General features: G+C 45.9%; 1 long non-coding RNA gene and 2 gene segments (V, D, J or C); 1 reads left to right on the top strand and 2 right to left on the bottom strand.

Moving 5' to 3' along the window:
- LOC103888259 overlaps window positions 1-17,166 on the bottom strand; it is a 641,220-nt gene that overhangs the window by 583,013 nt on the left and 41,041 nt on the right.
- Window positions 1-17,166, bottom strand: part of LOC101024006 — a 644,330-nt gene that overhangs the window by 602,041 nt on the left and 25,123 nt on the right.
- The window catches only part of LOC116270691, a 36,995-nt gene that overhangs the window by 17,962 nt on the left and 1,867 nt on the right, over window positions 1-17,166 (top strand). Inside the window, exon 2 of the long non-coding RNA XR_004178853.1 lies at window positions 16,075-16,278. This is a non-coding gene — a long non-coding RNA (uncharacterized LOC116270691). The remainder of the gene's footprint in view (window positions 1-16,074; window positions 16,279-17,166) is intronic.

The raw sequence follows: 17,166 nt of genomic DNA, 5'->3' as shown, positions 1-17,166 counted from the left end.
TTTCTTTGTTTTTCTGTTTTGCATTTTGCTTTTTAACTTGTAATTTTGCTGTATAGGGTCTGTGTGATTTGTGCTGTAAAGAGATTCTGTTTTGATGTTTTCAGGATTTGTTTCAAGATTTAGAGCTCCTTTTAGCAGTTCCTTTGCTGGTAGCTGGGTAATGACAAATACTCTCAGCATTTGTTTGTCTGAAAATTGCTATATCTTTCCTTCATATATGATGCTTAGTTTCACTGGATACAAAATTGTTGGCTGATAATTGTTTTGTTTAAGGAGGCTGAAGATAGGGCCCCAATTCCCTCTAGCTTGTGGGGTTTTTGCTGAGAAATCTTCTGTTAATCTAATAGGTTTTCCTTTATAGGTTACCTGGTGATTCTGCCTCACAGCTTTTAAGATTCTTTCCTTCATGTTAATTTTGGGTAACCTGATGACAGTGTGCCCAGCTGAAGATCTTTTTGCGATGAATTTCCCAGGTGTCCTTTGTGCTTCTTGTATTTGCATGTGTAGGTTTCTAGCAAGGCCAGGGAAGTTTTCCTTGATTACTCCCCCAAATATGTTTTCCAAGCTTTTAGAGTTGTCTTCTTTTTCAGAAACACTGATTATTCTTAGGTTTGGTCGTTTAACATAATCTCAAACTTCTTGGAGACTTTTTTCACATTTTCTTAATCTTTTTCTTTGTCTTTCTTGGGTTTGATTAATTCAAAGACCTTGTCTTCAAGCTCTTAATTTCTTATTTTTACTTTTCAATTCTATTGCTGAAACTTTTCAGAGCATTTCTCATTTCTAAAAGTGTATACAAAGTTTCATGAATTTTTTATTGTTTTTTCTTTAAGCTATCTATTTTCTTGAATATTTCTCCCTTCACTTCTTGTATCATTTTTTTGGATTTCTTTGCATTGGACTTCGCCTTTCTCTGATCCCTCCCTGATTAGTTCAATAACTAACCTCCTGAATTCTTTTTCAGGTACATCAGGGATTTCTTCTTGATTTGGATCCATTTCTGGTGAACTAGTGAGTGTGTTGTGGGTGGGGTGTGTGGGGGCGGTGTTGATGAGCCTTGTTTTGTCACATTGCCAGGGTTGGTTTTCTGGTTATTTCTCATTTTGGTGGGCTCTGTCGGAGGAAAAGTCTAGGGCTAAAGGCTGTTCAGATTTTTTCGTTCCATGGGGTGTTCCCTTGATGTAGTACTCTCCCACTTTTCCTGTGGATGTGTCTTCCTGTAAGCTGAACTGCAGTGATTGTTGTTTCTCTTCTGGATCTAGCCAGCCAGCAAGTCTACCTGGCTGATACTGGGGGTTTCTGCACAGAGTCCTGTGATGTGAACTATCTATGGGCCTCTCAGCCATGGATACTAGTGCCTGTTCTGGTGGAGGTGGCGGAGGGTGCAATCCACTCTGTGATGGTTCTTAGCTTTTGTGGTTAATGCTCTATTTTTGTGTTGGTTGGCCTCCTGCCAGGAGATGGTGCTTTCTTGAAAGCATCAGCTGTAGTATTGTGGAAAGGAACAGGTGGTGGGTGGGGCCCTAGAACTCCCAAGATTATGTTCTTTATCTTCTGCTACTAGAGTGGGTGGGGAAGGACCATTGGGTGGGGGTGGGGCTAGGCGTGTCTGACCTCAGACTCTCTTTGGGAGGGTCTTGCTGCAGCTGCTGTGAGGGATGGGGGTGAGATTCCCAGGTCCCTGGAGTTGTGTACCTAGGAGGACTCCTTACGGTTGCCTCTGCTGAATCGTGCAAGTTGTCGGGGAAGTGGGGGAAAGCCAGCCGTCACAGGTCTCACCCAGCTCCATGCAAACCAAAGGGCCGGCCTCACTCCCACTGTGCCCCTGACAACAGCCCTGAGTCTGTTTCCAGGCTGAGGGTGAGTAGGGCTTGAAAACTTGCCTGAGGCTTTCTGCCTCCCAGCTGTGAAAGAAAAAGGCTTTAGTTTTTTTTCCTGCTGTGAAGTCTGCAAACCGGATTCGTGACCTACCCCAAGTTCCACCAGAAGGTCTCTCACCCCATTCAAATTGTTGCAAAGTTCAGCTAGGAATTCCTCCCCATGGAGTTTTACCCACTGCTCCTCTGTCCTCCCTCCTGATGTATCCCTGTGGTGCCAGGCAGGAATGGGTTGCTTGGGGATTCAGCAAGTCCCCAGGGCCTCTCTGCTACTTCCTATACCCATGTATTTCACTGAGCTTGGCTGTCTAACTTAACTCCGCTCCAGGTAAAGTTGAGAACTTCTCCCACAAACAGACCTTCAGATTCTCCAGTAGGGGTGTGTGTGTGGGAGAGGAGGGTCTCCCTTTCCCACTTCCACAGTTGAGGCACTCACAGTATTTCGGGTGTCTCCCAGGTCCTGCAGGTGCAGTTCCCTTCCTTCAGAGGGTCCTCCTGAATTGTTTTCTTAATTTCATTTTGGATGGTTTCCTGTTTGGTTGTTTAAGTATAGAAATATAAGTGACTTTCCTTCCTTTTTATTTTTTATATTTTATTTTTGGTAGAGGCAGGTTCTTGCTTCGTTGCTCATGCTGTCCTTGAACTGTTGACCCCAAGCAATTCTCCCACCTCAGCCTCTCTGGTGTCGGGATTATAGGCGTCAGCCACCATGTCTAGCCATGAGATGGTCTTAAATCATTCTTTCAGAATTATTTTCTGGGTCGTTTAATGGCATTCTACATATAACATTATGTCATCTGAAAGCAGAGATAATTTTATACTTTTATTTCTAGTTTTTATTCTGTTTATTTCTTTTTCTAGGCTAAACGCTCTGCCTAGGTCTTCCAATAATATTTGCAATTGAAGATGTGAAAGTGTGCATCCTTGGTTTGTTCCTGATATTACAGAAAATACCTTTGGTTATTCAGATTTTATATGATGTTCGCTGTGGGAGTTTCATAGATGGTCTTTACTATGTTGAGGTAGTTTCCTTCTATTTATAGTTCATTGAGTGTTTTTGTCATGAAAGGGTGTGGACTTCTGTGAAATAATTTTTCTGTAGCCAGGGTCTTACTGCTTTGCATCTGGATGAGCCACTCTGCTCTACACCAACCCATACCATGTCTATTACATGCCTGGTTTTAGAGAGGAAGGGATACCTTGTGTACTCCATAGGCCACTACACCAGACCCACAACAGTAGTAACCTGCATGAGGAGGGAGGGGAACAGAAGAGGCCCTCTGTAGATGTTGACTGGGATGGATGTATCTCTGCCACCCTGGACTCAGACACGGGCAACGTGTTTAGGGACAAGAGGCGAATGGGCCAGAATCAGAAGCAATAGAATTAGGGGACTGGCTCAGGCTCCTGTAGGTAATTTGGGGTGACAGTTACAGGGAGTCACCCCATTTGTCCCAGAGTTGGTGGCTGTGTTGATGAATCTCTCAAAAAAGTCAGTTCCTTCCTCACTCTGACCACCACCTGCTGATAGCCCCTCTTCCTTTAGATTGATCAGGCCTCAATCAGGCATTAATCCTTTATGCCCCCCAAATGTAGGAGACCAGCTGGATTTCTATGAATGGCCCCAAAGTTTCTAATGGGTTTTAGATGAAAGAAAAGGAGTGAAATTGTTCTTTCATGCAAATCAGCCCCCTACCCATATCTCCCAATCCCTTAGTAGAACCTCACCCCAGACAGTCACCTGAATACATTTCCCAGGTTGGGTGGAGAATACTAGGCTGGCTGCAGCCAGCTTTCTGTGAGGACACAGCCACTGATCCAGTGAGCAGATGAAACAAGGTCACAGCAGGGCTGGCTTCCCAGCTGTCATCATCTGCAGACTGCTCCAGGACAAACCCGAAACACCCAGTGCTACCTCAGTGCCAGATCCATCGAGTCCTTCAGTTTCTCCATGCCTTTGTCTATTTCCTTTTTCACCAAAGATAGAACTGTGGGGGACCTTGTTAAGATGCATCTGCAGTTATTGCTGTGAACACAGTTCCTGTACCATGACATGCCTATCTGGTCCACTCTGCTAATTTTAGTAAAGTCCTGGGATCTTGTCCTCACTGAAGGAGATTCCCTGACAAACATCAGAGCCCTGAAGTTTCATCTGTCATTGGACAGAAGGAGAGCCAGTCTGAGCTCTTCTAATCTTACATGTTATTTATGCCCTCCTGGCTGAAGCCATTCCGTGTGGGGACTGAAGAGCCCCATTGTATCTGGTTGTGACAGGACATGAGGTCCCAGGTCCAGACCTCAGGCTGTAGCAATTTCTGGGAAGGCCCTGAGTCTGCAAACTTAAAGGATAATGGAAAGAATTAGGGAAGTGAGTATGTATCATTGATTGGGGATCATATCACATGTATTTAGTGCCAACTGACATGCTCACTTGAGGGTAGCTATCTTAGAAAAGCTCTGTCTTTGAGGTTAAGCACCTAGACTTGTCATCAGGAAGGGCAGGCGTGCCCCAGCTCTGCCTCTTTCAAGCAGTGAACCTCGTGTGGAGTTTCCAGAAAAATGCAGGGCATCCAGTTGTTTGTATTTCAATTGAACAATATTGTGTGGGAGATACACATACTGATTCTTTATCATTGTTTTTACTGAATTCAAATTTAACTGTCCTCCAGTGTTTATATCACGTTGGTGCACAGGTCCTTGTGGGTTTTGCCATTAGTTTTATTTGTAAAACCTGCAATTACTTGTGCACCAATTTAATATTTGATAAATTTTAGAACCTTACCTCCAGGCCACAAACACTACCTCTTCACTCAGGGCCTACTGCCTGAAAAGCAATAATAAAGCTTGTCGGAATTAAATGAGGTCACACCCTCAGGAATTAAAAAGCTGTTGACTGATAGTAAGATTGCAGTTGTTCTAAATCTTAATGCAACTAATCAAAAGCTCTGGGATACAGCAACAGTGGTGCTAAGAGGAAAGTTTATAGCATTAAATACCTACATCAAAAAGTCTGAAAGAGCACAAATAGACCATCTAAGGTCACACCTCACAGAACTGGAGAAACCACAACAATCCAAACCCAAACCCAGGAAAAGAAAAGAAATAACGAAGATCAGAGCAGAACTAAATGAAATCAAAATTTAAAAAAATACAAAGATAAATGAAACAAAAATCTGGTTCTTTGAAAAGATAAATAAAATCGGCAGACCATTAGCGAGATTAACCAAGAAAAGAAAAGAGAAGATTCTCATAAGCTCAATTAGAAATGAAATGGGAGATATTACTATTGATACCACAGAAATACAAAAGATTATTAAAGGCTACTATGAACTCCTTTATGTACATAAACTAGAATCTTAAAGGAGATAGATGAACTCCTGGAAATATACAATACTATTAGTTTAAACCAGGAAGATGTAGAAACTCTAAATAGACCAATAACAAGCCACTAGATTGAAATGGTAATTAAAAAAATTGCAAACAACAAAAAATCCCAGACCAGATGGATTCACAGCTGAATTCTATTAGATATTCAAAGAAGAACTGGTACCAATCCTATTGACACTATTTAACAGGACAGAGAAAAAGGGAATCCTTTCTAAATCATGGTGTGAAGCCAGTATCACTCTAATACCAAAACCGGGGAGGACATCACAGAAAAATAAACTACAGACCAATATTCCTGATGAACCTAGATGCAAAAATCCTCAACAAAACACTAGCTACCCAAATCCAACAGCTGTTATAAAGACAATTCACCATGATCAAGTTGCTTTTATACCAGAAATGCAGAGATGGTTTAACATCCACAAGTTGATAAATGTGATACACCACATAAACAGAATTAAAACCCAAAGTCACATGATTATCTCAATAGATGCAGAAAAGGCATCTGACAAAATCCAGCATCCTTTATGATTCAAACCCTCAGCAAAATCGGCATAGAAGGGACCATACCTTATGGCAACAAAAGCCATCTATGGCAAACCCACAGTCAACATTATACTCAATGGGGGAAAGTTAAAAGCATTTCCCCTGAGAAATGGAACAAGAAAAAGATGCCCACTTTCTCCACTTCTATTTAACATAGTATTGGAAGTCTTAACCAGAGCAATCAGACAAGAGAAAGAAATCAGGGATATCCAAATTGATAAGAAGGGAGTCAAACTGTCACTGTTTGCTGATAATATGATTGTATATCTAGAAAACCCTGAAGACTCACCCCAAAAGCTTCTAGAACTAGTGAAATAATTCAGCAAGTTTTTGGATACAAAATTAAGGGACACAAATCAGTAGCAGTGCTATAGAACAACAGCAACCAAGCTGAGAATCAAAGCAAGAACTCAAGCCGTTTTACAATAGCTGCCAAAAAAAAAAAAAACTTAGAAATATACCTAACCAAGAAAGTGAAAGACCTCTACAAGGAAAACTGCAAAACACTGCTGAAAGAAATCACAGATGACACAAATGGAAATACATTTTATGCTCACAGATGTGTAGAATGAATATTGTGAAAATGACCATACCGCCAAAACAATTTACAAGTTTAATGCAATTTCCATCAGAATACATACATCATTCTTCATAGAGCTTCGTAGAACTAAAATTCATATGGAACCAAGAAAGAGCCCATATAGCCAAAACAAGTCTATGCAAAAATAACAAATCTGAAAGCATCACATTACCTGACTTCAAACTATGCTATAAAGCCATAATGACCAAAACAGCATGGTACTGGTATAAAAATGGGCACATAGACAAATGTAACAGAATACAGAATGCAGAAATGGAGCAAAATAGTTAGAGCCAACTGATCTTTGACAAAGCAAACAAAAACATACAGTGGGAAAAGGAGATGCTATTCAACAAATGGTGCTGAGATAATAGGCAAGCCACATGTAGAAGAATGAAAATGGATCCTCATCTCTCATCTTATACAAAACTAACACAAGATTGCTCAAACACTTAAATCTAAGACCTGAAACCTTAGAAATTCTAGAAGATAATATTGGAAAAAACCCTGTAGACATTAGCTTAAGCAAACACTTTATAACCAAGAATACAACATCAAATGCATTAAAAACAGAGATAAATAGATGGGACTGAATTAAATGAAATAGCTTCTGCAGAGCAAAATAAACAATCAGCAGAGTTAACTGACAACCCACAGAGTGAAAGAACATCTTCACAATCTATACATCTAATAAAGTATTAATATCCAGAATCTACAAGGAACTCAAACTAATCAGCAATAAAAAAACAAATGATCCTGTCAAAAAGTGGGCTAACGACATGAATAGACAATTCTCAAAAGAAGATATGGTTAACAAGCATATGGAAAAAATGCTCAAGATCACTAATGATTAGGAAAATGAAAATCAAAGCCACAGTGCAATACCACCTTACTCCCTCAAGAATGGGCATAATAAAAAAATTTAAAACAACTGATGTTGGCATGGATGTGGTGGAAAGGGAACACTTTTACACTATTGCTGGGAATATAAACTAGTACAACCACTATGGAAAAGAGTGTGGAGATTCATTAAAGAACTAAAAGCAGATCTACCATTTGATCCAGCAATCTCACTACTAGGTATCTACCAAGGGGAATACATAGAACCAACCCAAATGCCCATCAATCAACAAGTGGATAAAGCAAATGTGATATATGTATATACACACACATACATACTGTGGACTACTACTCAGCCGTAAAAAGAAATTAAATAATGGCATTAACAGAAACCTGGATGGAATTGGAGACTATTATTGTAAGTGAATTAACTCAGGAATAAAAAAGCAAACATCATATGTTTTCACTCATAAATGGGAGCTAAGCTATGAAAACACAAAGACATAAGAATGACACAACAGACTTTGGGGATTCAGGAGAAAGGGTGGGATGGGGTGAGGGATAAAAGACTACACATTGGATGCAGTGTTCCCTGCTTGGGTGATGAGTGCACCAAAATCCCAGGAATCACCACTAAAAAACTTATTTATGTAGCAAAACACCATCTGTTCCCCAAAAATCTATTGAAATAAAAAATTTAAAAAACACTAAAAGCCTTAAAAGTCAAAATAAAATAATAAATATAAAAATGTAAAACAGATGAGAAACTCTCCCATTATAGAGAGAATCAGAGGCAAGAGATGAAGAGGCAGGAATCCAGACAAACCCTCACTGACTCCTATCACCTTAGATGAACATCACCCGTAGAGTTTGATTTGATGGACAACAAATTCAAACATTAAAATAAATAAGTAAATAAACAGAATCAGAAAAAATAGTCCTAGGACCCTCAAAGGTTGTAATGAGCCCTCTGCAGAATGGGATGCAATTCAGCAACAACAGGGAGAATCTCAAAAGAAGCGTGCAGAGTGAAAGAAGCTTGAACAAATGGGAAGATAGTGTTTGATAACACTAGTGAGTTTCAGAAAATGGAAACCATACAGTAGTGGCAAAGGCAGATTCCTGGCTGCCAAGGCGGGCATTCGGGGAGCGAAGGAGATAACAAAGTGTCCTGAAGAGCTGCTGTGGTTGATCACGGGTTGTATAGCTCAGTGGTGGTGATATTTTCAACGATCCAGAAAAATGTCAAAATGGGCCTAATTTAAGGCTATAAATTCAGCTGGTTTACTAGGTGTGCATTTTTCCTTCATAAAAGGAGTTTTGTTGAGAAAACCAATAGGCTCAGGAGAAAAGAAACACAGGGACTCACAATGAGGAGCAGGGAGAGGAAGACACAGCTCCGGAAACTCCTGGAATTGGAGGAAGGAGAACAATGAATACATGGGTTCCCCATCAGAGGTGGGTCTAAGACACAACTGGACCTGCCACCTGAGCCCAGGACTTCAGTGTAGAGCCCCTGTGTCCCAAATTAAGGGAGAGGGACATTCTGTTTCCTCCATTCCCTGTTTCTGATTCCGAGGACAGAAGGGGAGGAGGAGCCTCCACTCCCAGGCAGAGCTCTCGATGCCCCTGGGACCATGAAGGAAGCAGCAGCCACAGAAGCCACAGGCCAGGCCTGAACAGCAGCTACCGGGCAGTCACCCTCCTGGAAGAGGAGGAAGTGGGTTCTTGTCTCAGTTCCCTCCGGGCCTGGAGCACTGTGTGAGCACTCAGGCTGCTGTCATAGGACTGGCAGTAATAATCAGCCTCATCCTCAGGCAGGAGTCCAGTGATGGCCAGGGAGGCTGAGGTACCAGACTTGGAGCCAGAGAATCGGTCAGAAATCCCTGAGGGTCGCTTATTATTGTCATAGATGAGGAGTTTGGGGGCCGTTCCTGGGAGCTGCTGGTACCAGTATACATTATAACCTCCAATGTTGGAGCTGCTCCCAGTGCAGGAGATGGTGACCTTCTGCCCTGGGGCCCCAGACACTGAGGGCGGCTGTGTCAGCACAGACTGGGCCCGGGACCCTGGAAGTGAGAGAGATACAGGAATCATAATTCTGCTTCTAGAAACAAGAGGAGAAACCAATCATTCATGGACTTCCCAGGGCCCCTTCCCTGGACCTGTATCCAGTCACCTGTGCAGTGAATGAGAAGGGTGAGGAGGAGAGGAGACCAGGCCATGCTGGAGACTGTCCCGAGTGCTGCCTCCCGTGCCCACAGCTGAAGCAGAGCTTCCCCAAATCTCTCCCTGCCCCTCTTCATACTCTGAGAGTGGGAGGGTCCATCCATGCAAATCAGACCCCAGCTTTCTAACCCCACCCTGGGCCCTGGGTCAGGTCCCTATGCCTGAGGATGTCAGGGGGTGGCAGGGGTGGGGTTGTGTGCTCCCAGGGGATGGGCAGGACACAGCTGTGAGCCCTGAGCAGAGGACACTAGACAGCGCAGGTGGCTGGTTCTGCTCTGATCATCCCACTCTTCTCAGGAATGGTCCCCAAGCGCCCCCTGGTGTCTAGACCAAGACAAACCATTGTAAGACAAGGTGACCAGAACCTCCAGAGACACTGCTGCCTCCCTGCTGTTCTGTCCACTGCCCCCTTTCAGGGCCAGGCCAGGAGGTGTCTTCTCCCTGTGATCTCAGGGCAGTTCTCCCACTTTACTGGGCTCCTCACAAGTGAATCTGTCTGTGGCGCTCTCACTGTTTATTATAGAGGACTCAGGTGGTGACTACACAATGTCCTCATAGGACAGGATCAAACCTAGACCAGGGACCAACTTTCATGGACTCACTTTCCCACGTGTGGGGACACCGTGTCCTCTCATGTGGCTCCTCCCTGGTGGCCAGAGCTCTCCTTCCTCTGTGGATCCTGCAGGGCTGAGTAAAAGGGAAGCTCTTCCCTCTAGGGTGCCCAGGGCACATTCCCAGAGGGTTATTCTGGTCAATCTTCACTCTCTACTTCCCCAGAATTGCAGTCATAGTCATCTGGATCTTGTGATCGCGCTGAGCCGTGCCTCCCATAAAGGACAAGGCTGCCCATGACCCCCTCCCTGCCCAGGAATGCCCTTTCTGGTGGATGCCCCATCAGCTTTTAGGGTGAGGGCAGAGTGAGGAGCAGGTCCACAGCTACCTCTCCCAGGTCAGCCCCATCCTGGGGCCAGTATAATGTGGCCCATGTGATAAGAGGTAGGTCTCTGTCAAATAGTTACTGAGCACGTATCTTTTGCGGAGCATAGAGGGCAGCGCTGGAAATGCCATGTTGATCTAGACAGCCTAACGCCTACCTTGTGCAGCTAACCCTGATGAAAACACAGGCATAGGAGGAGCACAGGAGTCCTCAATTCCACCCCCTTAATCCCTGGGGCAGAGACCAGAGAAGTCCCTGCTGCACTCCAGGGTCTGAGAAGAGACCTCGACTAGGTGTGTTCACAGGGGAAGAAGGAAGAAGGGACTACAGGAGAACCAAGGGCATATGGGCATGACCTGAAGATTCCTGGGGTTCAGGGGAAGATGTAGGGAAGTCCACCAAGTAGATACAGATAAATAACATCAGATAAATAACAGGATCTAGGAGAAGTGGGTTCCCAGGAAAGAGCAATTGTGATTGAGAAAGACACCGTGGCAGGGCAAGTCTTCAGAAATCCAAGAAGATGCACTTTTGTTCCCCAAGTCCAGGAGCTTGTTCACTGGATGGGCCTGATCTGCTGGGGCCACTGGAGAGGAAGGCAGGGAGGAGCCACATGTCAGTAGGAGAGTCATGGAGAAGGGGAGAACATGGGCAGAAAAAGAGGAGACTCCACGTTGGGAGAGCCTGGAAGGGAGGGGTGCGATGGGAATGTCCACATGTACAGATATATTTCTGGATATTTCATATAAATGGGATCATGTTAATTTTCAGATTGCTGTGAGAGAAGAAGACAAATTCCAACTATCTTGCTATTTTTCTAAAAGACAGTGCATCTTCAGCCAAGAAAATTTCCTTCACAGGTGCTCTCCTGGTGGACTATAAGCACTGTGTTTTTAAAAGGCTTTTTTACATTTCTTTTACCATCATACTGCTTTTTTTTTCAGAAATATATATATACCAATTAAAATTGTTGACATAGGTTAATACTACATTCTTGTGAAAGTTATGCACTTAACTTTTTGAAACATATACTCTGGACCTATCAGAGGTTATTCGTTGAGAACACCAAGAACATTCACTACCTAATGTATTCACGCTGTTTTTTCTGAGGAGTAAAATCTTGAAGCTCTGGAATTAATTTTCTTAGATCTTGGAGTAACTCCTAAGAGGTAGTGAAACTTTTCTTGCTAACCCTCTATTTATTTAAGAACCATCCCATCTCTCTTTTTTGTGACAATGGGCTGTAGATACATGGTTGGCATCATTAGCTGCTGAGTGGGAATGAGCCATGACAGGGAATGAGAACAGAAGTGTGAATATAGAATTTTGGAAATCAAATAGCTCTAGACCTGAGAAAATAACATGAAATGACTTAATAGAGACAGCACTTTCTAGAAGGACACTGAGAAGGAGAATCTAAGGTTTGTGTAAACTAGGAGAGTTCAGTTATGGCTTTAATAGTTGGCTTTGTGCCCTGAAGGGGCAGGGTCACCGCAGAGTCAAAGCCAGGTTGCTGCTGATCCCAGACCCTGGGACCAGGACTGAGGGAAGACTCTCAGCAGTGACATGGTTGACCTGGTGGAGCAGCGCCTTGAGATAAGAGCAGAAGGAGGCTCCCTGTGCAGTGTGTGGACAGAGAGGGACGTGCAGGTGCTGTCCCTTGAGTCTGGTCCTCACTTGAAAGAGGGGCAGATGGAGGACAGGTGCTGAGGTGATGGTGATCAGTGGCTTCTAGTGTGGCTTCTTGAACTTCTTTCCCTTTCTTTTTTCTCCTCTGAGCTTAGGAGGCCAACATGAGGGTGTTTATCTGCTTCTTGTCTCTCCTGAGACTGCCTGATTCTCCTATCAATGCCTCCTTGATGAGTATGGATGTGTCTTGGCCCGGAATTGATCTGTGAAAAGAATATCAGAAAGGTCAGAGAGCCCAAGATGGGGATTTGTGGGTCAGAGACTCTCTTGCTTATGTCTCTGCCCAGTTGGCAGTTTTCACAAGACAACACCCATCACGAACTGAAGATGAGGGTGGAGGGTGCAGTGATTCACACAGTGTGGCTACTTAGACAGAGATCCTGGTCTTTTTCCTTTTTCTGTCATGTCTGGACCCAGATCTCCCAACCATGAGTTCAGCATGTAAGTGTCCCCAGCTGCAATGTTAGGGACAGGCAGTGTGTGGCCCAAACCCATAAGATAAGCTGCCTGGTCGCCATGAAGCTGTCATGGGAGATGGCATGAATGATTTAGTCCGGTTGTCTTGAAGGCTGAGATTCCTCACCAGTGGGTCAGGGAGGGCAGATCTTTCTCATTCTGGAACTTTTTTGTAGTGAGGATGTCATATGTAAAACTGGAGAGTCATTTTGTTTCCAAATAGGAATTCAGTCAGGGGACAGGAGAGGTTATGGAGAACTAACATCTTATATATCTCAGAGATAAGTTTTCGTCTCCCTGTTGCCATGTGGAGAAGAGAAAGGCCTGTGATGCCTTTGAACAAGGCTGGGGAGCTGTTGTGTAAGTTTCCATTGTGACAATGAGCTCCAGTCTTCCTGCAGCCCCCTTGCACTTGAAGGACCCCCCAGCAGTGTGATCACTGCGCCCCACTCAGGTCCTAAGGCCTGCCTTGCACTCTCCCCTCACCCAGGCTTCAGTCCTTCCTCCCCAGACACCAGTGCTGAATCTGACCACTCTCTCCCAGTGACCAGAGCTGTTCCCACGGCCTTCACACTCCCTACCTCCTTGTCCATCTTCTCTGAAGCATCTGGAGTTTTCCTCACAAACTTACCTCAGATTCTGTGTCCTCCTTGAGCAACCCTGTAATGGCTCCTCTACCCTCCCCAACCCAAGCTCTCTTCTCCTCACTGTGTGATGCCACCTTATCACTTCAATATTTTAACTTGATTCTCTTTTCCACAAGTCGGTGTCAGCTAGTATATTCTAGGCTTATCTATCAGCTTTCATCCATTTTGTTGTCAGTGCTGGGCTCTGCTATGAGGGCATAAGTCTTAAATGTCAGAGTCTGGGAGCTTCAGTACAATCAAATTCCCTTGAAAGCTCCCAGTTCTTTTGGCCTGAGAGTGAGGCTCAGTCTCCCCTCAATGCACGAGTGGGCAAGAATCCTCTAAGAATTCTTATCTGAGGTAAGGAACCTCTTCAAAGGCTGTATTTTATCCTATTCTTACCCAAACTGGAACACAAGAAAAAATGAGTAGATGGCTCCGGAATCTGGTCCACCATCTGAGCCTCAGTTTATGCCACCCCTCCTCACTTTAGTAAGAGGGTCCTCATTTTTTTGGGGGGTGGGGTGGGGTCTCGCACTGTTGCCCAGGCTGGAGTGCAGTGGCGCGATCTCTGCCTCCCATGTTCACGCCATTCTCCTGCCTCAGCTTCCCGAGTAGCTGGAACTACAGGCGCCTGCCACCATGCCCGGCTAATTTTTTATATTTTTAGTGGAGATGGGGTTCCACCGTGTTAGCCGGGATGGTCTTGATCTCTTGACCTCGTGATCTGACCGCCTATGCCTCCCATAGGTCTGGGACTACACAAGTGAGCCACCGTGCCCGGTATGTCCTAACTATTTTGTGGTCTCAGACACCTCCATCACCTCCCACCATCATCTGGGAAGAATGCCTAGCTCTGCTGCCTAGTATAATGCCTGGGCCTCTCCTTGCCCTCTGTGGCTGCCTCCTCTTTATTTCTGTGGAAGGAGGAGGCCAGGGGGTGTCTGGGAGAGAGGAGAGAGGTGAGCCTTGGGTAGGCTTCTGATTTCTGACTCTTTCTTCTCCTCATTGGGGCATGGAGAGGTGATGAGCAGTTTGCAAGGGGTGGGGTTGGTGCCCTCTAACCCTGTCCTGGGCACATAGAAATAAATGTTTCTACAGATTCAGAGACAGTGCTTACAGAGTTTGGAAACAATGCCTGCGATGGAGGCCCTGGGCTGAGCAAGGTTTTCAGGTAGCCTTGAGCCCTCACCTGGCCATAGCTACAGTGAGGACAGCGATGGGAGGAGGGTGAGAGGAGGAGTCCAGGTCTTGGGGAGCAACTCTGCTCCCTCAGGCCTCTAGTGAAGCGAAAGGCCCACACCTCCTCACCCCCTCCTCACACCATGGGCAGGCACAGGAGGGTCTGTGAAGACACAGGTGGACCTGCCACCTAGGCCCAGGATTTCAGTACAGAGACCCTGTGCCTCAAACTGCAGGAGCAGGATATTCTGTTTCCTGGAGGCCCTGTTCCTGACTCTGAGGACAAAGGTCAGGGAGTTTCCACTCTTGGCAGGGCCCTGGCTGCCCCTAGGCCCATGGGGGAAGCTACAGCAGCAGAAGCTACAGGTCAGGCGTGAGCAGCAGCTGCAGGCACTCACCCTCCTGGCAGAGGAGGAAGGAGGTTCTTGTCTCAGTTCCCCATTGGCCTGGAGCACCGTGTGAGCACTCAGGCTGCTATCCCATGCTCCGCAGTAATAATCAGCCTCATCCCCAGGCTGGAGCCCAGTGATGGTCAGGGAGGCTGAGGTACCAGACTTGGAGCCAGAGAATCGGTCAGAAACCCCTGAGGGTCGCTTATTATTGTCATAGATGAGGAGTTTGGGGGCTGTTCCTGGGAGCTGCTGGTACCAGTATACATAATAACCTCCAATGTTGGAGCTGCTCCCAGTGCAGGAGATGGTGACCCTCTGCCCGGGGTCCCCAGACACTGAGGGTGGCTGCGTCAGCACAGACTGGGCCCAGGACCCTGGAAGTGGAAGAGACACAGGCATCATGATTCTGCTTCTAGAGACAAGAGGAGAAAACAGTCCATGAAATCAGTCATTCATGGACTGGCTAGGGCCCCTGCCCTGGACCTGTATCCAGTCACCTGTGCAGTGAATGAGAAGGGTGAGGAGGAGAGGAGACCAGGTCATGCTGGAGACTGTCCTGAGTGCTGCCTCCTGTGCCCACAGCTGAAGCAGAGCTTCCCCAAATCTCTCCCTGCCCCTCTTCATACTCTGAGAGTGGGAGGGTCCATCCATGCAAATCAGACCCCAGCTTTCTAATCCCACCCTGGGTCCTGGGTCAGGCCCCTATGCCTGAGGATGTCAGGGGGTGGCAGGGGCGGAGCTGTGTGGTCCCAGTGGGTGGGGAGGATGCAGCTCTGAGCCCTGAGCAGAGGACACCAGACAGGACAGGTGGCTGGTTCTGCTCTGATCACCCCACTCTTCTCAGGAATGGTCCCCAAGCGCCCCCTGGTGTCCAGACCAAGACAAACCGTTGTATGACAAGGTGACAGAGCCTCCAGAGACACCACTGCCTCCCCGCTGTTCTGTCCAATGCCCCTGCTCAGGGCCAGGCCAGGTGGTGCTTGTGTCTTCTCCCTGTGACCTCAGGGCAGTTCTCCCACTTTACTGGGCTCCTCATGAGTGAAACTGTCTGCGGCGCTCTCACTGTTTATTATAGAGGACTCAGGTGGTGACTACACAATGTCCTCATCGGACAGAATCAAACCCAGACCAAGGATCGACTTTCATGGATCACTTTCCCACATGTGGGGACACCAGGTCCTCTCATCTCATGTGGCTCCTCCCTGGCGGCCAGAGCTCTCCTTCTTCTGTGGATCCTGCAGCACTGAGTAGGAGGGAAGCTCTTCCCTCTAGGATGCCCAGGGCACATTCCCAGAGGGTTATTCTGGTCAATCTTCACTCTTTACTTCCCCAGAATTGCAGTCATAGTCATCTGGATCTTCTGACCGCACTGAGCTATGCCTCACATGCAGAACAAGACTGCCCATGACCCCTTCCCTGCCCAGGAATGCTCTTCCTGGTGGATGCCCCATGAGCTCTTCGGTGAGGGCACCGTGAGGAGCAGGTCCACAGCTACCTCTCCTAGGTCAGCGCCATCCTGGGACTGATGTGATAAGAGGTAGGTTTCTGTCAAATCGTTATGAGCACGTATCTTTTGCGGAGCATAGAGCGCAGGGTTGGATTTGCCATGTTGATCTAGACAGCCTAATCCCTACCTTGTGCAGCTGCCCTGATGAAAACATAGGCATAGGAGGGGCACAGAAGTCCTCCCTTCCACTCCCTTAATCTCTGGGGCAGAGATCAGAGAAGTCCCTGCTGCACTCCAGGGTCTGAGAAGAGATCTTGACTAGGTGTGATCACAGGGGAAGAAGGAAGAAGGGAGTACAGGAGAACAAAGGGAATGTGGGCATAACCTGAAGATTTCCGGGGTTCAGGTGAAGATGTAGGGATATCCACCAAGTAGATATAGATGAATAACATTAGATAAATAACAGGATCTAGGAGAAGTGGGTTCCCAAGAAGGAGTGACTGTGATTGAGAAAGACACCGTGGCAGGGCAAGTCCTCAGAAATCCAAGAAGATGCACTTTTGTTCCCCAAGTCCAGGAGCTTGTTCACTGGTTGGCCCTGATCTGCTGGGGTCACTGGAGAGGAAGACAGGGAAGAGCCACGTGTCAGCAGGAGAGAGGTGGAGAGGGGGAGAACATGGGCAGGAAAAGAGGAGATTCCACCTTAGGAGAGCCTGGATGGGAGATGTCTGATGGGAATGTCCACATGTAGGGGTATATTTCTAGATATTTCATATAAATGGGATGATGTTAATTTTTAGAGCGTTGTGAGAGAAGAAGACAAATTTAAACTATCTTGCTATTTTCTAAAAGACAGTGCATCTTCAGCAAAAAAAAAATTTGCTTCACAGGTGCTATCCTGGGGGACTATAAGCACTGTGGTTTTAAAAGGCTTTTTACATTTCTTTTACCATCATACTGCTTTTTTTTTCAGAAATA

The sequence above is a fragment of the Papio anubis genome, chromosome 16 (genome assembly GCF_008728515.1).
Source record: "Papio anubis isolate 15944 chromosome 16, Panubis1.0, whole genome shotgun sequence".
Lineage (NCBI taxonomy): Eukaryota > Metazoa > Chordata > Mammalia > Primates > Cercopithecidae > Papio > Papio anubis.
Note: the sequence above shows the minus strand (reverse complement) of the source record. Positions and strands in the feature narration are given on the sequence as shown.